This window comes from Pongo abelii, chromosome 17 (assembly GCF_028885655.2).
Source record: "Pongo abelii isolate AG06213 chromosome 17, NHGRI_mPonAbe1-v2.0_pri, whole genome shotgun sequence".
NCBI classification, from domain to species: Eukaryota; Metazoa; Chordata; class Mammalia; order Primates; family Hominidae; genus Pongo; species Pongo abelii.
Window position 1 is genome coordinate 76,239,406 of NC_072002.2, and position 24,477 is coordinate 76,263,882.

Sequence of the window (24,477 nt, forward strand, 5' to 3'; positions counted from 1 at the left end):
AAAAAAAAGGAAATTGACGAACAAAACTACCTCATGAAATACATCTCTTGATTCCTTAATGTCATCCTCTTTATGAACCAGATTTTCTAATGGCCTAAACTACTCCCTGATTATAAATTAAGCACCATATGAATAACTTGCCTGATGGTATTACAGTGATCTAAGGTTAATGTTTAACTATTAACAGAAAATAGGATTCCAGGTACTATAACCTGAGAAGAGTACCATTAGGGTACCATTTAGAAAATTCTGCTTAAGTCTTATAATAAAGGAGCAACTTAACTGCTAGAGAAATTTGAGCCAATGAAGAAATTGATGTGAAACGAATCTATCCCCTGGACTGGGGTATTTTATGTTTCAATATTGAAACTTGAACATTTTTTTACACCAGAAAAGTTATTCTTAGTAGTTGGCAGAGTAAATCCATGTTATCGTGCATTCTGAAGCAGTTCAGCTGAATCTAATTAGAACATCTGCAGATTTATGCAGCTTTCTGTATATTAAAGTCCTAACCCTTGTGAAATAAATATTTCTCCTCAATCCTTTATTTTTACCCTTCTCAGGGTTAATCAGACTAATATGGTATAAATTTTAACAATCATTTTTATGATCCCAGGATGAATGGTGCAATACAAGTCTAAAATATCAAGATCTTATAAATAGTGTCAGTATGTACTGGCTTTCAATGCCTTCCTCCTGGCCATCAATTTTGGCTTAGAGAAAGGGAAACAATTATGAACTCAGTCACTCAGTCACTTGCTTCTTTTTATTAGTTTTTCAGAGATTTTCAAGGTGATCCATGCATTTCTGGGATGTTGAGGAGAACGTGTTTGGTCTTACTGTCTCTCGATAGAGAATTCATTGAATCATGTAGGCAATTAAGCAAAAAAGGTCAGTTTGGTTTTGCCACTTAGACAAATTACTCAAACTCATGTAGAAAATGAGTGTTTTGCTAGAGTTATCTTTAAAATACTTCTTAAGAAACAAGGCTACCATGTTTCTTGGGTAACAAAACACCTAGATGTAACACTTCACATTAGGACTTTTGCCTTAACCAGCCTTCTATGTTAGATCAGGCTGATAAGTAATTTCTACTTCAGTCATGTAATACCTCAAGGTGTTACCAATTAGTCTTAAAATTAGTTTTATCTCAGGCTGAGAAGCATTGTAGCAAAAAGAGGCCTAATCCTGGAGACAGAGAGCCCTGTGGAAGCACCAGCTATATCACTGGTCAGAAGTGAACCACTGGGCAATAATCACACTACCTAGAAGCTTAGATAATTCATGGGTAAAGAAATACCATTTGACCCAGCAATCCCATTACTGGGTATATATCCAAAGGAATATAAATCATTCTATTACAAAGATACATGCACACGTATATTCACTGCAGCACTATTCACCATAGCACATTAATGACAGACTGGATAAAGAAAATGTACATATACACCATGGAATACTATGCAGCCATAAAAAGGGATGAGATCATGTCCTTTGCAGGGACATGGATGGAGCTGGAAGCCATTATCCTCTGCAGACTAACACGGGAACAGAATACCAAACAACACATTTCTCACTTATAAGTAGTAGCTGAAGAATGAGAACACATGGACACAGGGAGGGGAAGAACACACTGTCAGAGTTGTGGGGGGCAAGAAGAGCATCAGAATAAATAGCCAATGTATGCGAGGCTTAATACCTATGGTGGGTTGATAGGTGCAGCAAACCACCATGGCACACCTTTACCTATGTAACAAACCTGCACGTCCTGCACATGTATTCTGGAACTTAAAATACAATTCAAGCATGGACAAGGACTTCATGTCTCAAACACCAAAAGCAATGGCAACAAAAGCCAAAATTGACAAATGGGATCTAATTAAACTAAAGAACTTCTGCACAGCAAAAGAAACTACCATCAGAGTGAACAGGCAACCTACAAAATGGGAGAAAATTTTCGCAACCTACTCATCTGACAAAGGGCTAATATCCAGAATCTACAATGAACTCAAACAAATTTACAAGAAAAAAACAAACAACCCCATCAAAAAGTGGGTGAAGGACATGAACAGACACTTCTCAAAAGAAGACATTTATGCAGCCAAAAAACACATGAAAAAATGCTTACCATCACTGGCCATCAGAAAAATGAAAATCAAAACCACAATGAGATACCATCTCACACCAGTTAGAATGGCAATCATTAAAAAGTCAGGAAACAACAGGTGCTGGAGAGGATGTGGAGAAATAGGAACACTTTTACACTGTTGGTGGGACTGTAAACTAGTTCACCCTTGTGGAAGTCAGTGTGGCGATTCCTCAGGGACCCAGCCATCCCATTACTGGGTATATACCCAAAGGACTATAAATCATGCTGCTATAAAGACACATGCACACGTATGTTTATTGTGGCATTATTCGCAATAGCAAAGACTTGGAACCAACCCAAATGTCCAACAATGATAGACTGGATTAAGAAAATGTGGCACATATACACCATGGAATACTATGCAGCCATAAAAAATGATGAGTTCATGTCCTTTGTAGGGACATGGATGAAATTGGAAATCATTATTCTCAGTAAACTATCGCAAGAACAAAAAACCAAACACTGCATATTCTCACTCATAGGTGGGAATTGAACAATGAGAACACATGGACACAGGAAGGGGAACATCACACTCTGGGGACGGTTGTGGGGTGGGGGGAGGGGGGAGGGATAGCATTGGGAGATATACCTAATGCTAAATGACGAGTTAATGGGTGCAGCACACCAGCATGGCACATGTATACATATGTAACTAACCTGCACATTGGGCACATGTACCCTAAAACTTAAAGTATAATAATAATAAAATAAAAATAAAAAAATAAAGAAACTACTAACAGAAAATTCTATGATTCCAGAGTGAGGAGTAATGCATCTGATCAGAGAAATACATGGTTTATTACTTAAAAAGATAGGTGTATTTTGTCTTTGAATCTTGAATTTTAATTATTTGTTTTGAGAATAAAGGCCACTAACCCACCAAAATATAATAAGGTCTGGTTAAGGAGGAAAACCCCTAGGGAAAGTTTTCAGCCGATTTCTTCAATATCATATTACAGACTCCCACATATAGAAATCCAGAGTGGATCTGTAGGGAGCAATGAAATTCTACATCGTGATATGAGGCAAGATATTGAAAATGCTATATGAAATCTTGGTTCTGTCACCCAAGATACAATAATAATCCATGGGTAAAATAAGAATTTACCCAGCAATTTTAAAGATTAAATAAAATAATGTGTATAACTAGTACATGCTCAATAAATGAGAGCTGAGATACAGAGATGGGACCTTTAAAAATGGAGCATAAAAAAGAGACCCTTTTCCTTGGCAGTTAAAAAAATGGAACATTTGTTTAATTAAAAAAAAATTGTCAACTGTTTTTTTTTTTTAACAAGCTCTGGCAAATTTTATTAAGGGGAAATTTTGCATGGTTTATTTTTCACCAGTCTGTTCTGGCATGCTTCTAATGGTGTCAGAATCACCTGGATCAATGACAGCCAGTGTGCATACTCTGTAGTTTTTTTCCTCATGCTGTGCCCACTTCAGTATTATTGCCACTGTAGTGATGGACACCAGTTTTAACCAACATTGCATAGTACTCTATTTCTGATTTCTTCGAAGTTGGACAGTTGTTACAGAGAATGGCCAATTTCGCTTTGCCTTGTCCGATCATCTTCAGAGTCTGCTTGTACCCCAGCACGTGCTTTTCACTTTTTATAACAAGTTAGAGCCTAGAATTGATCAACTCCAGCGACTTTTTTGTCTTCTTTGCAGCCACTATCTTTCTGCCTTAGGTGCGGGACGGCCCCCAACCAAGAGCTGCTGCTAAGATGGCCCGGGAGCGAGAAAGGCCATTGTCAACTCTTAAAAGACTGTTATAGGGTTGGGTTTGGTGGCTCATGCCTTTGATCCCAGCACTTTGCAAAGCCAAAGTGAAAGATGGCTTGAGGCCAGGAGTCTGAGACCAGCCTGGGCAATATACCAAGACCCCCATCTTTAAAAAATAAAAATAAAACCCTAAAAATTAGCTGTGGTAGGCCAAGCTACTCCAGGAGACTGAGGCAGGAGGATTGCTTCAGCCCAGGAGTTCAAGACTGCAGTGAGTTATGATCACACTACTGCACTCCAGGTTGGGTGACAGAGCAAGACCCTATTTCTAAATAATTAAATAAAATAAATTTTAAAAAACTATTATAAACAAATTCCATCAGCTTCTTCTAGTCAATCAGTGCTTTAAAGCAGTGGTTCTCAAAGTGTGGAGCCTGGATCAATGTCAGCAGTATCATTTGAGAACTTGTTAAAATGCAAATTCTTGGGTCCCAAGGCCTACAGAATCAGAAACTTCTAGGATGAGGCCAAGCAGCCTGTGTTAACAAACCTTCCAGAGGACTGTGCCACATGCTTAAGGTTGAGAAACACTGTGTTAAGCCTTCCTTCAAATATCAGCATAATTTCAAGGCTTCCACTGTCTCAAGGGTCTTGCAGAAGGTCCCTTCTTTGTCTGTTAGGATGTGCAGATTCCTAGTAGACTTGCTGAACAATCTGAGTCTCCACTTCCTCCTTCTTGGCATTCATCTCCTGCTCTTTATTCAGGACTAATTGATGTTCACACTGGCCAATTAGTCAATGCTACAATTCAAATGGCCCCAGCTGTATCCAGAATTAACATGAAAGCTTTCCTAAAATATTTGAGTGGGTTTAAAAAAAAAATCACAGATTTTCCTTTTCAAAATAAGCATTCGGGCCCATTTTTGTTCAAGTATGAAGGTGAATTTTTCATGTATTATTTCCTTAATATAATTATTTTATGTGTTCGTTAAATACAGAGACTGCTAAAGCTTGCTTGTTGAGACTTCCACAAGTTGATAAGGAATAGGATAAAATGGACATCTCCATTATTTAACTACCCTAACCTGCTTATCAGTCTCATCTCACTCATTAGTTCATTCTACAAATATGCATCAAGCACCTATTATGTGCCAGGCACTGCTCTAGGTATGAAGGCTTCGGCCATAAACAAGATAGATGGGGTGAGATTGGACAGATTGGAGGGGAGTCTCTTCCTGCTACAGCTTGCATTGTAGTGGAGGACAGAACACTATAAATAAATCAACAAATTAATAAGTACAATAATTACAGGTTGTATTAAATACTCTGCAAGATAGAAACAGGATAATGTGATAGAATCCCCGGAAGGGGTGGCTTCCTTAGACAGGGTGGTTGAGAAAGGTGTCTTTAGGGACATTATATCTGAACTTAGTCCTGGAGAGTGAAAGGAGCTACTTAAACGAAGAGGTGGAGGAAAGTGGAGGAATTCAGGGAGAGGATTATACAGCAAGCAACAGTTCTGCACTTTATGAAACATGAAATAAAGCCATAGTAAGTCAGCGGGAAAGAGTATTGGGGAAACATCATTAAAAACAAAATCTCCTCCCAACACAGAAAACCTCTCTACAGACTAGAAGAGAAAGAAAGTAATCTTATTATTGAAAAAGCATTGAATATGATAACTATCACAGGTAATCCATTAAGAGATTCCAAAATTCAAAAGACATCTCATCCTCTTACCATGTGGTACATACTTGTCATCAAGATAAACAATAACTAGTCCTCAAGTAAGAGGACTTGGCAATATCATTTGTCACACATAGCTCTTCCTAAATTTACTTGGTAGTTGAGGTGACCATCTGTGTTAACTATTGGCTTTATTCAACAGAAAAATAAACTTCTCTTTATGATAAGAGATAGTTTTGCAACTTGGAGTGAGGCACAAGCCCTCTCACAGAAATGGAGAAATAGGGGCACTATCTTCCTTGATTCCATTTGAAAAAGATGGCTCCCAGGGCCTTGAGAAAGACATTCCTGGGTCTAAAACTGGCCAGAAGCTTATTTAGCTTTCAAAAAGATTTACATATATTTCACAGAGACAGAGAAAGAAATTAACAATTACAAGTTTTCTAAGTAAATGCTCTAAGAATAAGAGGTTGGGGCGGGAGAAGTCCTTCCTTCTATTTTCAACAACAAGAATTAAGACTCTTAATTTTAAATTGTATTGGCCCTTACAAAAGGCATGTTAAAGTAACAGGGACCAAATTATGCAGGATCTTAGAAGAGTTTGCCTTTTATCCTCAGAGAAATGGAAACCCACTGAAGGTTTATAACATGATCAAACTTATATCTTTAACAAGGCATTTAGCCACCGATAGAATGTACCGAGAAGGACACAACGTCACTTTTGTGATAATTCTTGTTAAAAATGCATAACCCAATCCAGTCATAGAAAACAGCAGATGAACCTAAATTGGGGAACATTCTATCAATGAACTGACCAGTACTTTTAACAAATGTCAATGTTATAAAAGGAAGACTAAAGATCTGTCACAAATTGAAGGACGCTAAAGAGATATGACAAGCAAATGTAATGTGGGTCACTGGATTGTATCCTGGACCAGAAACATTAGTGGAAAAATTGGTGAAAATCGAATAAGGCCTGTAGCTTAGTTAATAGTATTACATCAATGTTAATTTCCTGCTTTCCAAAATTAGTTATATATGTAAGATGTTAAAATTAGGAGAAGTTGGATGAAGAATATATGAGAACTCTCTGCACTATTTTTGTAACTTTTTTATAAATTTAAAATCATTTCAAAATAAAAAATTTAAAAGCGAAAGAGCTTTAAAAACATTTTAAAATATCATTTAGGATACTGAGTTAATAAATTATTAACGGGGAAAATAGAAGTGGGGAGGCCAGATAGGAGGCTAATGAAAAAAAAATTGCAAGAAATAAGAGTTTGAAGATGGTGGCAGAAATTATGGAGAAAATTAAGAATCAAGATGCATTTTGGGTTCAGAACTGACAGTACTGGTGTATCTATTGAGTGTGAGAACTGTAGGACAAAGGTAGTTTCTAGAACTTTGCATAAGTAACTGTTGGGATGTGCCATTTTTTCAAAGAGAAGGAACTAAGAGAGACATAAGGTTTTAGGCTGGATGATCTCTGGTTTCAACCTCTCCTCTACAATGTTATATCACAAATCCAGCTCCCTCTGAGAGAGCAGTGAGCATTGATCAATGTTGTAATGAATGATATATGATTTTAACATTATTCTTCATAGAGGTGGCCACAGACACTTCAAATCCCAGTTTAGACCTATGTACAAGGTACAACCATCAAGTAAACTAGTCTAAGACTTGTTTCTTACCAGTTTCGTTTTTAGATTGATTTTTCTTTTCCTCCTCTCACCCCATTACTTTAGATAGCAAACTAGTCAGCAACAAGTTGTTAATCAGAACCCTGGCTAAACCATTTGGTCCTCTTAATTTAGCCAACTGTGGAAGCCAAAAAAAAAAAAAACAAACAAACAAACAAAAAAAACAAAACCCACCACCTATTTTTTTACTCAAAAAGTCAAATTGCACTATGTGGACTTACAGATTGTCTAATTTTAACTAAACTAAAGGTCACAAAATTGACAAGTATGGATAAAAGATAATACTAATACAAAAAAAGACAGACCAGACCTTTTTAATTCTAGCATCAGCTCCTCATCTGCCACACTACAACTTAAAAGCAAGCACAAATTTAATCAGAAAAAGCAGTAGCATCTGACTCTATATTTTTAAAAGAATAAATAATTACAACTTACCCCTTCCAGGAAAGGATGACTTTTTACAGAAACTGAAAATGTCTTTACTTTTGAAAAGAAGTCTATGCTATGCCTCCAACCCATTCTGAGCATTTTTGAACTGGTTGCTTAGAAATTTTTTCATTAATACATGATTTTGCCACCATAAACCATGCAAGTCTTCCAGACAGTTCTCACTGTGGAGAAGGGAGGTCCCTACAGTGCTTCTGTGCCCCACCCCGCATCCTCATCTCCACTTTTCCAGAGATTTTAAGACCCTGACTTTTAAGGGGACAGGCACCTGTTTCTGTCTTTGCTGGCCTGAGCCTGGGACAGGCTCCTTCAGCATGGTCCTGTGGCAGTCCCGGGGAAAGGATGGCACATCTCAGCAGACCCTTTGATGGGGACATTTGGACTCAGAAGTCACACCGCTTGGATTCACAAAGTGGCCCGGCCGCTTGCCAGCTCTGTGACCTTAGGCAAGTTGTGTATCTCCTTGAGCCCCAGTTTTTCATTAGAAAGTGGGGATGGACATAGTGCCTCCACACAGTAGTGAGAGGATCTCATAAGCCAGAGAATATAAAGCTTTTAAGACAAAGCTTAATAAAGGTTGGCAACTGTTAAACTAAATTAAAATTGTGCCTGAGGATGCCCCTGTCCTGAGTCCTTAAGTAATGAACTGCAACATAATATAGTACATTAACTAAACCCTAACTTAGGAGTTTACCCAAGTAACAAATATTAATAGCTGGTCTCAGTCAATCACAGATCACAGTAGCTGAGCTCCAGCCAATCACAGTCAGCCAGCTGATTTGAATTAGGCAAAACACCAACCTGTTGCCTATGACAGTGACAGGGAAGTCACTGTCCCTGTGACTTCCATTTTCTGTCCATAGATGTCTGACCACATTGCAGCCAGGGAATTCTTTGAACCTTTTCTGGTTCTGAGAACCAGGTGCTAGAATCTTATTTATGATTTTTAAATTGTAAATAAAAGCCAATTCAGATAATGAAAGTAAATTTGTTGTAATTTTGCCTTTTGACACTACTATTGCCCTACTATGTTTCCTAGAGGCAGGGAGCTCCTTAGTTTTTGCTTTCAGAATTGTCCTGTCCTGGGTCAACCACTGTGTTCTCCTTAGTTCAAGCCTGAGCCATTTCTAAAACACACAGGTCTCCTAACATGAGCACATTAAACTGAATAGAAAATATTAAAAAATAATAGCAAAACTTAATGACAGTATCAAGAAGAGCTCAGCTATCCTAGTAATCAATGTACAATAAAGCTTATGACATAACATTTTTATCTATGAAATTTGAAATTTTAAAAAATACATGTAAAACATTAAATACATATGTACAAGTATTAGTAAGGTGAGGCGAAATACGCATTTGCATATGCTTCTAGTGAAACTGTAAATTAGTTCAGCCTTCCCAGAACCCCAAATCAATTTGACCCAACAATTTTGCTTGAGGAAGTAATGCCATTTTCTTCCTTCCACATAGCAGAACACATATAAGGCTATAACAATTAAAACAGTATATGATTTAAACAGAGAACAGAGATATGACCTTTTGATATATTAAGTTGATATTTAAAATCAGTGGCAAATGATGGAATGGAAAATAAATGGTTTAAAAACAACTAAATATTATTTGGAAAAAGCATGAAGTTGGATCCCCTCCTCTTACCATTAAGCAAAAACAAATTTCGAGTAGATTAAATATCACAACATAATAGCCCTAGAAGGAAACATATGTAAGTATTTTTATAATCTTTGAAAGGAGATGGCCTTTCTCAGCATAAGCATAAGACCTAGAGCTCATGAAGAAAATGACTGAATTTGTACTGCAATTAAAAATATGTATATGGCAGGGCTGGGCGCAGTGGCTCACGCCTGTAATCCCAGCACTTTGGGAGGCCAAGGCGGGCGGATCACAAAGTCAGGAGATCGAGACCATCCTGGCTAACACGGTGAAACCCTGTCTCTACTAAAAATACAAAAAATTAGCAGGGCATGGTGGCGGGCGCCTGTAGTCCCAGCTACTCGGGAGGCTGAGGCAGGAGAATGGCGTGAACCGGGAGGCAGAGCTTGCAGTGAGCCGAGATTGTGCCACTGCACTCCAGCCTGGGCGACAGAGCAAGACTCCGTCTCAAAAAAAAATAATAATAAGTACATGGCAAGAATGGCCATAATAAAAAAAATCAAAAAATAATAGATGTTGGCATGGATGTGGTGAAAAGGGAACACTTCTACACTGCTGGTGAGAATGTAAACTAGTACAGCCACTATGGAAAACAGTGTGGAGATTTCTTAAAGAACTAAAAGTAGAACTACCATTTGATCCAGCACTCCCACTACTGGGTATCAACCCAGAGGAAATGAAGTCATTATATGAAAAAGATACTCGCACATGCATATTTATAGCAGCACAATTCACGATTGCAAAAATGTGGAACCAACCCAAATGCCCATCAATCAATGAGTGGATAAAGAAACTGCGATGTGATATGTATGTGTGTGTGTATATGTGAGATATATATACACACACACACACGCTATGGAACACTACTCAGCCATAAAAAGGAATGAGTTAATGGCATCTGCAGCAACCTGGATGGGATTGGAGACAATTATTCTAAGGGAAGTAATTCAGGAATGGAAAACCAAATATCATATGTGGGAACGAAGCTATGACAATGCAAAAGCATAAGAATGATACAGTGGACTTTGGGACTTGGGTGGAGAGGGAAGTTGTGGGAAGGGGTAAGGGGAAAAAGACTACAAATTGGGGTCAGTGTATACTGCTCGGGTGATGGGTGCACCAAAATCTCACAAATCACCACTAAAGAACTTATTCATGTAACCAAATACCACCAGTTCCCCAAAAACCTATGGAAATAAACAATTTTAAAAATAATTTTAAAAAGTGAAAAAATGAAGAAAACACATCTATGGCAAAAAAAAAAAAAGCACTATAAGTAAAATTAAAAGATACGTGATGGATTGAAAGAACACATTTGCCAGACATAGAAAACAAAGAGTTAAAAGTTTCCATAAATCAGTTAAAAAGATATAATTTAATAGAAAAATATATACATAATTCAAAGAGAAAATTCACTGAAATGGAAATACAAACGGACATAAACATTGAAAAGATTATCAGTTTTAAAAATTATTATGGCAATATAAATTAAGCAACATATTCTACTTATAAGGTTGGCAGAATTTTGTTATGTTAAAGAAAGTGCAGAAAAAATGGAAATTCACACTGCTGTTGAGGGTGTAAATTGGTACAACCTTTTAACAACAATTTGGAAATATTTATCAAAATTAAAAAGCCACACATCTTGTTACTCTTCTAGGAAGCTACATTATATAAATACTCAACATGTACACAGATATATGTCCAGAAAAGATTATAACAGGTTTGTTTATAATAAATAGAAAAACAAACAAAAAGGAATAGTCCAACAACCCATCTGCTGGAGAAGTATGGGTGGCGCAAAGACACAGTGATTCAGCTGAAAGGGGAAGTGGAATCAAAAAAGATTTTAAATAGCAATTAAAAAATAAAAATAGCCCAAGTGTTATAATCAAGCTATTGCTTTAAATAGTTAATCTATAATAAAATACAGCCATTAAAAATGATGCTTTTGAATATTTATTTAAATAGGAAAAGATTCATGGTATACCAATTAGAATGAGGCTATGATATCATATGTTGGGTATGACCCATATTTGCAACATACATACTCCAAGGAAGGATACACACAAGTATGTGAACAATGGATATCTCTGGGTCGGGTAGGAAAGAGGTTACAAGGTAGTTTAATTTATACTTTATGTTTGTATTTTCCAATTTCTTCAATAGTCACAATTAACTTTTGTAATTAAGAAAGTGAAAGCTTAACAACAACAAAAAGTGAAGTCAGGAGAGGGAGACGAATCCCTGAACTACAGCAGAGTACTTATTTTATCTTTCTCTGCAAACCCCAACTACTTGAAATGCTTTATGTTTATTTTACACATGCAAATACAAAATGTTTTAATTTCATCTTCAAAGCATCCACTGTACCATCCACATCCGCATCTGTTAATCTCTAATTTTGGGGTTTCGGAAATCGTATGGTGGGATTTATGAAATCCACATTCTGCTGTCAGTCTTCACACTAGGGGTTTTAGAAAATAGCATGAATGAAATGTGCTAACCCTGGCCTTGGAATGCAATCATTCTAGAAAGTATATTTATTTTTTATTTTTTTTAACCAAAGGATCAATAGACGTTTCAGCTACTATATAGAAAAATACTCGCTTGCAATATGAAAGCTCAGCAGCAATGGGAAGAAAATATAACGCACTGCAAGAAAAGTTTAAAGTTATAAACTTGTGTGGCCGTGCATAAAAACTCCTAAAAACTGTGACCATCCAAGGGTTTCTTTCTGAATGGGTCTTTTATTCCAATGAGTTGGCACAGTGAAAGATGCACTGCATTGTTCTGACATCACACCAGGGTAAAAACACATAGTTCTGTTGACATCAATACAATGAACTACAATATATTTTTTATATCCTCGGTAGGTGTTCTGAAAGGAACCTATTGGTGGAAATGTTAAAAAAAAAAAAAATTGCAGGAAAATCCCTGCAATGAATGGAGTACTAAAGCATTCCAATTTCCTAGGAAAATCTGGAGTCTACTTAAAAATGTGATGGTAACATGAAGCATACAAATGGAGAAAAATTTTCAAAGGGAACACACAAAACACTTTTCCTGTGTCACGGTTTATTATGCAAATTCCATACATCTTAGTATAATGCAGTATGCATAAGAAAATTAGTTTGTCAGGAAACCTGTTCATAATACACCTCAGTAGGTCAAGAGAAATGTAATTTTGATGTAGACATAATTTTATTTCTCACTCTGCTCTGTTGTTTTCATGCTTTCTGGTCTTAATCAAAATTGTCTTTTATTTGAATTCTTATGAATGAGTCTTCTTGTAGACTGCATGGTCCCTCCATCGTATTTTAGAAACTAAAAAATAATTACCAAATGTCGATGTGGTTGGTACTATAGATAGCAAGAGATGAAATAAAGCCAGTGGGAAGCCAGACAAGTAAGGAACAGATGCAAAGTGTGGACTCTAAGGGGTCTTGGATGCTGAATATTCAATTATTAAGATCTCAGAGTCTTGTTACATGCAGCTTGATTCAGAAACAAGAGAAGCACAAGGGAAGCTACTCAGCAAAACTAATTCATCTCAGCCATGTGAATGTATTCATCTCCTATGACCCTCACATTGCACAAGACAGTAGCTCCAAAAGAACTAAAGGAATTAGGGCACTTCATCGTTTTCTAGTTTAATTAGATTTTTTATACATATTAATTGAAAACAGTATAGTATAGCGTGCTCAAATTAATATAGCCTGCATTGTATACAAGTGTCAAAATGACTGATTTGGGATTCTCTATGCTAGCATTTGCTTTCTTACATGAGCCTATCTGTATAGTATACTATCCATATAGTATAGTAATTCTGTCTAAAATTGTGGAGAACACCTAAAATAAAGGCATGAATGGGACAAATCTTCAATGAAAGCATTTTATAGAAACCAATTTAAGTTTTAATTTGATTAATGTACATGATTGTCAGAGGAGGTGAGAATTTTTTTGTTTATTAAAATAATTATTAAGAATTTTAAATATTTATAATTGGATAGAATATAAATAACATAAAATTTACTATTTTAATTATTTTCAAGTGTACAATTTTGTGGCATTAAGTACATTTTTATTGTTGGGCAAACATCACCACCATCCATCTCCAGAACTTTGTATTTCCAAACTGAAACTCCATATCCATTAAACAATAACTCCCTACAGTAAGAAATTCTAAATGCAGGAAAAATATCAACATGTATACAATGACATCATTTGCAAGTCAAAGTTAAAATAATGAGAAAAGGTTTTGATGTGATATGTTTCCCCAGCTATATATGTAACCTCTTTTGTGACTTTTTGCTGTATTCTAGCATTTTTATTCACTAGTACTATCATTAACTGTGTATTTATCATCTACTTAGCTCCCTATTTTCAATTAACCCCCAACATACCAGAAAAAAATCATCGGCATTTATCATCTGAGTCCAATGGGTCCTTTTTAAAATATATATTTTAAGTCATTTTACAAATAATTTATGGAACAATAAAGAGATAATGAAAAACTTATTTAAAATTTCATAAGAAGTTAAACACGGCACACTTCACTGGGTCAAGTAAATGCTGGAGCACAGGCATTGTAAAGGATGAAATAGCACTGTCACACACTTTGTGTGAGTCCCATCACAAAATATTGGTGGACTGGATTGAATCCTTCCTGACTGAATGACAAACTGAATGAAAATACCATATTTTCTTTTGTGTCCCTAGAAATGTATTGTTCACTCATCTTTTCTTGCGTTGGAGAAAATTCAGGCAGAATATCACCCTCCAAAAACTCATGATCTCAAATTTTGTGTGTATGATTAATTTCAACATCATCACTCAAAAGTAGAATGCTGCTCGCCGCCTCTTTGCATGTATGCGTTGATTCATCTTAAATTTTTGAACCAGATGTATCTATCTCTTTCCTTTATCATTTTGGGCAGAAAATATAAACTTTGAAATTCTTCACTCTTTTTAATGGAAGCTAAAAGCAGACCACAAAGATGGTGTCTTCCATCTCCTCTTATACTATTCTTAAAAAATGATATAATACTTTGGGCAACGTAATTAGAAAGCTGAAGAATTACTAATATATTATTCTTCAGCCTCAAATTTAGGGAATTCCATGATTCTTATGTCTTATTATTTTAGTCTGCTTAGCCTAATTGTTAATAATTGATGAGTAATGATGAAATAATTCCTAAGATGATGTACTAGCACAATGTTCTAAGATGTAAAAAAAAATATTAAGATCACTATAAGAACTCATTATGTATCTTGGATTTTCAAAAGAGTTTAATGGGCCTATACAGTAACTGCAAGATTTAATTTTTTTCTGTTTAAAGTAATAGTAAATTTTCTCTTTGTTCTTTGGAAGGCTTTGAATAAATAATAAACTATCAGTCCTTACAAACAGTTAAAACCATTTTTAAAAATTTCAAATGCAAATCAGATCCAATGGGACTTAATGGCATACCAATGACATAGCTTTATTTTAGAACTAAATTTTGTATCACTAACATGGGAAAACCAATAACATTTGCCATTTCGGTTAGGATTGTGTCCCTTTATATACTCCACCTAAAGTGACAATGGCTTTAACAGGTATATTTCTCACAGAAATGTAGTCCAGACAGAGACAGTCCAACCTTAGAAATGGCAGCGTCATGGCCATTAGGGACAAGTATCCTTCTACTTTTCTGCTCTGTCATTCTCAGGATTGCCTCATTATCCAATTTAGCTGTTGTTGCTCCAGCCGTCCCATCTATATGACAGGCAAGAAGGAAAAATGGGCCTAGGGAAGAAAGTGTGCATGTTCTAGATTAGTCAGCGTCCTGTGAGCATTTTTACCAGGTGTCACCAATGGCATTTCTGCTTATCTCACTGGCCGGGACAAAGACACATGACCACACCTAGGTGCAAGGAAGGCTAGGCCTTTATAGCCTTTTAGCTGGTACACTGCCACTACCAATAATGGGATTCCTTAGGAAAGAAGAAGCAAATAATGGATATTGGATGGCAAACAATAGTTTATGCCACAACTACCAAAAACAGAAGATGACTACAAACACATACATGAAAAACAAACTATGATTAAACTATAGATATATACTGTTTATAACTAAAGTTCAAAGTCCAAAAGCTTCTCACATTTGGTTTAAAAGGGAAAATATAAAGCACCAGAAAAATATTAAAAATCTTCTCTTTGACCCCAATCAAAAGCACTGAAAGAGAAAATAACTATTTTCCTTTAGTGATTTGATAATTTAGTGATTTAGTATTATTTAATGTCATATTTGTGTAACATGTAAAAATCACTTTCTAAATGACCAGTGGTATGCAGCTCGCATTTGGGGAAAGTCTGGCTTTCACAAAGAAATCATGAAAGGAGATAAGATTATAGAGGTAAAATGAGGATAAAGAGTGATAAAAGACTTTGGTGCTAAATCAAAAAATTCTAAATTAGAATTTTGGAATTTATACCTGTAAGGGTATTTAGACATTATCCAACCATAGAATCATAATATCACTGTTTATTGCAGCACTGTTCACAACAGCCAAGATAAGGAATCAACCTAAGTGTCCATCAATGAATGAATGGATAATGAAATTACGTACATATATACAACAGAATAGTATTCAGTCATAAAAAAGAGTGAAATCTTGTAATTTGCAACAACATGGATGGAACTGGAGGACATCGTGTTAGATGAAATAAGCCAGGCACAAAAAGAAAAATACTGTATGTTCTTACTCAGATGTGGGATGTAAAAAAAAAAAAAAAAAATTGAATTCATGGAGATAGGGAGTAGAATAATGGTTACCAGAGGCTGGGAAGGGTAGTGTAGAGGGGGCAGATAGAAACAGATTGGCTAATGGGTACAAAATACAGTTAGATAGAAGGAGTAAGATCTACTGTTTGGTAGCAAAATAGTGTGACTATAGTCAACAATAATTTTATTGTATTTTTCAAAATAACTAAGAGTAGAATTGCAATGTTCCTAACACAAATAAATGATAAATACTTGAGGTGATGGGTACCTCAGTTACACACATATGCAGTCACACAGCATATGCTTGCATCAAAATATCACATGTACCTCATGAATATGTATAACTGTTATGTATCCATAATAACTAAAAATTAAAAATCTAAAACAGTTGTCCTGATTTTCTTAAAAATGTCAAGTTGACTTGAAATAATCATAATAAACATGACAAAAATTAAGACAATAAAGAATATCATAAGTTAAAAAGCAACAACAAAAAGTATCATAACCTTATAAAGTTGAAATTTATTTTAGAAGTAATCTTGCCCGTTGAATAGAACAATTCTTTTTAAAACATCTTTGGAACCTAGTTATTTAAGCTGTTTCAACCTTTTCAATGAGAATAAAATCAATAATAGGCAACCAATTCCATTTTAAAACATTTCTAATCCTAAAAAATCCTGGCCGGGCATGGTGGCTCACGCCTGTAATCCCAGCACTTTGGGAGGCCAAGGTGGGTGGATCACAAAGTCAGGAGATCGAGACCATCCTGGCTAACATGGTGAAACCCCGTCTCTACTAAAAATACAAAAAATTAGCCGGGGGAGGTGGCGGGCGCCTGTAGTCCCAGCTACTTGGGAGGCTGAGGCAGGAGAATGGCATGAACCCGGGAGACGGAGTTTGCAGTGAGCCGAGATTGTGCCACTGCACTCCAGCCTGGGCGACAGAGGGAGACTCTGTCTCAAAAAAAATAATAATAAAATAAAATAAAAAAAAAAAGCTTCCTTATATGCATGTAAATAACTTTTTTCTAATACAATTTACCATTTCTCCTCTGGACCAATAATAAAGCAATTTAACAAGTTTTCCAGGTATAAAGGCTATATAAATTCTATTCACTCAGTTTTATTTATTTATAACTTCCACTTATTGGTTCTTATAGAGACCTGAATACATTTTTATGCAAAAAATACAATTTATACAAATAAGGAGCCCTTTGACTCACCCTTAGTGCTACTTAGTAAGCCATTATTACTAATGGTTTAATAATTATGAATTATTCCAGATATTTATCTCTTTATGCACATAGGGAAATATTTTGTTTTATGGATTTTTTCCATAAACCATAATACATATATATTATATGCAATATGCTTTTATTTGAATTTGATAAATCTTGCTGATCTCTGTACATCAGAACCCATATATCTTCTTTTATTTTAACTGCTGCATGGTATTCCATAGCTATGCCATGTATATAACATAATTATGATACGCCCTTAGAGTATCTTCTTTTTAAGATAGGATCTTGCTCTGTCATCCAGATTGGAGTACAGTGGTGCAATCATAGCTCACTGTACTCTGGAACACCTGAGTTCAAGTGATTCTCCTGCCTCAGCCTCTCGAGAAGCTGAGACTACAGGTATGCACTCCCATGGCCTGGCTAATTATTACATTTTTTTGTAGAGACAGGGTCTTGCTGTATTGCCCAGGCTGGTCTCAAACTCTTGGCCTCAAGCAATCCTACTACCTCAGCCTCTCAAAGTGCTAGGATTACAGGTGGATATTTTCAGTTTAGGGCAAATAATAAAATTGCTAAACATCCTTGTAAATGTTTTTGTGTATGTACCTTTGTGTATATTCATTTGTGTACAAAAGTTCAAAATTACATATAAACAAATGTGCATTTTTAAAGTACTGATCATACCAAATTACTCTGCAATACAACCATGCAATTTTATACCCACTAGCAGATTACAAGAATCTCCATTTCCTCACATTCTCACCAATACTTTATATATCAGTATTTGTATCTTTTCCCAATCTGAAACAAGTACTTTTTTGAAGTCATATGCAATATTTCTGTAAAATCTCTTCTTTTTCAATACTCTCTGGTTCCTTTAATCCCATCTTTATAGGTCATGATTTTCAGACCTTCCACTATCCCAGCTTGCCTCCTAGAGATACTTCAATTTATCAATGTCTCTCTTACAATGTATTTCCAATAACTGATTATAATGGTACAAGTGTACTTTGACCTGACCTGCGTACAAAATAGAACTATTACCTACCTTGTTCTGAGCTAGTAGATCTTAATATTTTGTGAGTCACTGTTCTCATTGAGAATCTAACAAAAGAAATGAGCTTTTCTGCCCTCCCCACCACCCAACCAAAATATACAGGCATGCAATATGTACACAAGATCAAAGATTTTGTGAAGCACAGACCCAACATTAATCATTTATTAATGCAGCCCCATATCACATTTATATTTTGGTAGTGACTTCACAATATTGTTGATTTGTATTGAGTTTGCAATCAACTACATCTCAAGTCTTGTTTACATTAACTACTGAAACATTACATCTTTCTCAGCCTATATTTTTTATACTTTTTAAAGCTGGCTACTGAGCATTTGCATTATTCCTTTTAATTTTGTCTGTTCCATCAGCCCATTGAGCTGTTTGTTAACTGTAAGTCTGCTGCTAACCTAATTTATGAATGTCTTCATTCATGTCAATGAAAATGATTTAAGTAGGAGCACAACAATATGTCATTCAGCCTGTCTTCACAGGCTTGCTTTTTTTTTTTTTTTTTTTTTTTCAACAAATATTTTTTGAGTGAGCTCCGTGGGCCAGGCTATGGAGTAACTATACTGTGACCTGACACACTTTTCTTCCCTGCAAATTGTTCAATATACTTGCTGAAATTCAGCTCTACTTCATGCGTGGTACCCACAGCCTACCAAATTAGTAACCTAAACACTAGAATAGGAATTGATATCAGTTTTCATTTCCTGATTTGTTTATTCTTTCAAAAAATTTTTTGAGTGGTTTCCAGGGGAGAGGTGCTGTGCCTGGGGCTGGAACTGCAGGGGTACACAGGACAGAATGAGGCCTCCTTTGCAGCTTGAACTCTGGCAAGGAATTGCAATGCTCAGGCTGACTCCTACTCATCACCACATTCCTTGCTGATCCTGCAAAAACTCCTATTAAACAATCTGGCTGGGCGCGGTGGCTCACTCCTGTAATCCCAGCACTTTGGGAGGCTGAGGCGGGCGGATCGCCTGAGATCAGGAGTTCGAGGCTAGCCTGGCCAACATGGCAAAACCCTGTCTCTACTAAAAATACACAAACTAGCTGGGCGTGGTGGCGTGCGTGTAATCCCAGCTACTTGGGAGGCTGAGGCAGGAGAACTGCTTGAACCTGGGAGGCAGAGGTTGCAGGGAGCTGAGATTGTACCACTGCACTCCAGTCTGGGTGACAGAGCGATACTGTCTCCAAAAAAATAATAATAATACACACTAAAATTTGCCAACTATAAAGAACAAAGAGAGAGGGTCATGACCTTGCTCTTTCCAAACTTAAATAGCTAACGATTAAACTTGACATTATTTGATCAACAGAGTGGTAAAATTAATGAAATGGTGTCTAAAATAATGTTCGAGAAATATTTTGTAAATAAATGAAGCAGAGAAGTAAAACAAAGAGATAGCAAAAATATTGCAGCTAATACAGAACATTAAAAACTAGTGTAATCTAATCCATGGACCATGAAGATAAATTTCACTTAATGAAATTCGTAATATTCTCTCTTATTATCTTTGCAAATTCACTGTTATCACCAGAGGCATAACTCCTACTTTATATTCCAAAAAAGAAGTCCCAGATCTAAATCTCTGAGTCTCTGGCAATCGGGCTTAAATGTTTCACTATCTAATCATGTCATTTACAATTATAAAGTGTACAGCTCTATTCCTGGATTTGTGGGTCTCTCACAAATATAAACTATCACCTGGTGTTCAATAGATCAGTAGAGTGACTATAGTTAACACAAATCAATTATACATTTCAAAATAGCCAGAAGATAATATTTTGAATGTCTATAGCATAAAAAAGAATAAATCTTTGGGGTGGTGGATATATATACCAATTAACCTGATTATATGAATGTATCAAATTATCACATGTACCTCAAAAATATGTATACCTAATATGTATCAATAATAAACCAGATAGATAGATAGATAGATAATCATGAGTCTTGCTTCTCCAGAGGGGCACATAACATAGAATTAATTCCAATTCCACTGGAAAAATTTTGTTTGGTCTGATTAGTGTCAATGAGCGGGGAAAATTCAGTAGTTTTCATCTAAATAGTCACAAATTCCATTTTCAATAATGTTCATATCATACAATGAGCTCATTTTTCAAGCAACTTTTCAAAAATCTATACACTACCATGCTTACTATACTCAATATCTAAAATAACAAAAGAAGCATACTGATTTGGGATTAATATGGCTTCTAGTGCATGCATTCATGGACCTTAATGAGGATGGTAATACTTTTAAAAATACATGAAATTCACGGTTCTTTAGCTCCATAGGACAGAAAAGTGATTTCCTACACAAGCTTAAAGACATAATTAAACATATATTTCATTTCTCTTTCAAGAATGTTCTTCTGAGCTTATCGAATACAGCTGCAGGGAAAGCAACTGGCAGTTTCCAGGGAAAAGGAAAACTATCAGTTCTTTATAAGCTGCTTCATGGGTTGTCAATTTCTCTTTCTGTCTTTCCACATTGGCGTCTTCTGTCTTGATATCATTTAAATTAAATTAGAAATTAGTGTTTTACTGGGAAAAAATAATGTTGCTACAAGTCAAAAAATAAATAAATAAACAAATAGCCAAATTAATAAGAATTTTTCTAATTACTTCCTAGTTAGCTGGCAGTTCTGTTGACCTTTGCTCTGTGTTTTTAGGAGAAGCTGTTATCAGAAGAAAACTCCACAGTTATAACTGCACATTACATTTTTTAAAAAACCTCAAACTATTTCTGTGTTCAGGGAAGTATTTTTACTCAGCATGGGAGCCAAGATTCTGAAAAAGATTATCATACTGTGAGCTTTTGATTACATGACATTTAATAAAAAATTACTCACAGTATACAATATAAAAAGAGAACAAAAAATACTTTTGTTAAATGTTTTAAATATACAAAATATATTTATAAATATATACTTATATAAATGGTCACATTTTATACAATAGTTACCAAGTGTGAACAAGCCTATCATTCATAAATAAAACTGTCCATGACTCATCTAACAAATTTTATGAAAGAGTAGGAGAAAATAGTTCCAATGATTATATTTTGCTTTTGACTATGTTTATAACAGAATTCTCTTTTACACAGAGCGCGCAATTGTTATTTTTGTAATTTAGGATAAGTCTTGTGGGTAGATGAATGATTTAGCTACTAAATAAAAATACAACTTTATCATTACCAGTTGGTTTTTATTTCTTTCTGTTCTTTTTATCAAGAATATTCAATGGCTGGTCCAATGGGAGAAGAAGAAACAGGGCAAATCCTGGGGAGGTCCCAAATCACGTCAAGTGCGGACCAGTAAAGAATGTGGTCAGCAGCCTCAGATCAGCATCAAAGATGCAGAAGGATGAGGTATACAGAGCGCAGGGAGAAGGATTTGGGGAGGGCCCCCTGCCCTCTCAGGGTCTCTGTTTTCAGCTAGGGCAGCCCCCATCAGAGCACTTAGTGTTACAGAGACACAGCCTGGACCCTCTTCCTGCTTGAGCTCCTCTAAGTGTGTCTGAGGACTCATGCCTTCTTGTAAAGAACTCACTTATCTGAGAGTCATAGTTTCATAGTACAATCCCATTCACTTGTTTGTGAATAATCTCTGCATCATCCATCAGGGCCAAGGCTCTATCTTACCTCTACCCTGACTCCCCTGAATATGCTATACTACAAGATTAAGCATCTATTAAGTCCAGGCTGACTCTCTCTGGAAATTTCTTTTTTCTTCTTTTTAATTTAATAGATGTATGCTACATTTTATAACATCTAGCAGTAAAAGCCACTGTTTAATCATGATGTATATCAGACTCCCCATTCCTGCTTCTCTCCAGCCTTCTTCCCATAAAAAAAGTTGCTAAATTCAAAGCTTTTTGATCTCATTCTATAAATCTGAAGTTCTGGAAAATTATTTTATTCAATATAAGCTGTCTATATTTCACTTCCAAATGCTAGATTAAATTCTTTCAATGTGACAGTGTTTTACAGTTTTCTAAAATACAAAAATTAATTAAAGAGTATAGCATATGCACAGAGACAATGATATCATTTTCAAAGATTTTAATCCTTTCTAAATGTTTATGTTTTTTCTAATTTTATCTTCCCTCATTCTCTGGCAAGTATACCCTTCTTCACCTCCTACGCTCATCAAAAAAATGGCAGCAAGACAACCTCCAGCACTGCATTCTATGCAGACTTGAGTATGTGCGACAGTGTCTTCAACTCATGTTTGTTTGTTTTAGTAATACATAATTGTACATACTTATGGGGTACATGTGATATTTTGATACATGCATATGATGTGTAATGATCGAACCAGAGCAATTATGATATCCATCACCTCAAACATTTATGACTTTTTTGTGTTGGAAACGTTTCAAGTCCTCTCTTCTAGTTCATCTATTTTGAAATATACAATAGATTATTGTTAGCTACAGTGAGCGTTTCACCAGCAGACTTAATCAACTCATGTTTACAAGCAGTGTGCTACAAGCACTGAAGACTTGCCTGCCATCTTGTGCAATGTTTACTAAATGGGAGGCCAACAGAAACCAAAATGTGTCTCTCTGAGCATTGGAAAGCATGGCAGCGTTAGCATTGATTATTATTTGTGCCTAAATTAGACTTAATTTGCTCTAGGTTAGATACTATGTCCTTCTCAATCAATACAATATTCGTCATGCTATGGAAAATTGTAAAATATACAGTGATTGCTGAGATCTCATCCATCTAGAATTTGTAAGTACTAATTTTATGTAATGTCAAATAGCATTGATTTAGACTTAGTCAATGTAGTATGTGAAAAAACATTTCTCAGAATGCATATTCTTTTTCATATTTACTTTGAGGTAGACTTCTTAGTATCATTAGGATAATATTGGAATCCAACCTGATATAAGAACTTACCCTCTGCTAATAAAATTTTAACTAATGTATTTCTTCTTCTTCCTTCATATTTTTGTTTTCTAACAATAAAAAATATGAAATAAGAACCTAGCCCTGGGCCACAAACCATTTGAGGAAATTCCTCAGTATTCTCTTCTCAATTTTTTAACTAGAGAGAAAACAAACCAATAATTGGATTAATAATTAGGTTCTTGAGCTTCTAAAATGTCTCTCATTACTTGATAGGTTCTTTATTTTTTTATCCTTCTTCCAGTTACTCTCCCTCTCTCTCCCACTTCCCTGCTCCCCACTCTCTCTCTCTCTCTCTCACTCTCACTCACTCCGGCTCTAGGTATAGGTCTATCTCAACTCCTTCCCTCCCCACCCACTTCCTGAAGACATCTTACTGAAGATGCAAGACAAAGCTGAGGTATGTTGAGGGGAACCAAAGTCCTAGAGAGGCTTATGTCAGATCATAGGGTCTGTATTTACAGTTCAGTTTCCCCATCCCTCCTGTTTAGGTTTGTTCTCCAGCACAGGAAGATGGACAGGGAAGTGATGGGAACTTCCAGTAATGACCCTGTCATTGACCCATAGAAAAGAAAGTATCATATACCTTCAGAGAAGCTCTGAAGGAGACAGAGATACAAAAGAAGGGGTGTGAGGAATGGCTGAGGGGGCAGAGGCATGAGTAGGGCCCAGTGCCTCTCTCACTGCCCCTCAGATGGTGGTGCCCAGGTAACCACAGCAAAGGCCTGCCCAGCGCACGTTTGTACCAACTCAATGCAGCATTCAGTGCCCCAAAATTTTTCAGCAACTTGGATGGAGTTGGAGGCCATTATTCTAAGTGAAGCAACTCAGGAATGGAAAACCAAATATTGTATGTTCTCACTTATAAGTGGGAGCTAAGCTATGAGGATGCAAAGGCATAAGAATTATATAATGGACTTAGGGGACTCGGGGGGAAAGGAGAGCGGGGGTGAGTGATAAAACATTACACATTGGGTACAGCGTATACTGCTCAGATGACGGATACACCAAAAACCTCAGAAATAACCACTAAAGAACTTATCCATGTAAACAAAAACCACCCGTTCCCCAAAAACTATTGAAATAAATTTT

At 36.0% G+C, this 24,477-nt stretch overlaps 2 protein-coding genes and 1 pseudogene across 6 annotated transcripts in view; 1 reads left to right on the forward strand and 2 right to left on the reverse strand.

The window, feature by feature from the left end:
- RNF152 (ring finger protein 152) overlaps positions 1 to 24,477 on the reverse strand; it is a 945,877-nt gene that overhangs the window by 446,271 nt on the left and 475,129 nt on the right. The window lies entirely within an intron of this gene.
- The window catches only part of CDH20 (cadherin 20), a 223,938-nt gene that overhangs the window by 70,053 nt on the left and 129,408 nt on the right, over positions 1 to 24,477 (forward strand). The window lies entirely within an intron of this gene.
- The window catches only part of LOC112129915 (large ribosomal subunit protein eL30-like), a 66,461-nt pseudogene continuing 45,468 nt past the window's right edge, over positions 3,485 to 24,477 (reverse strand).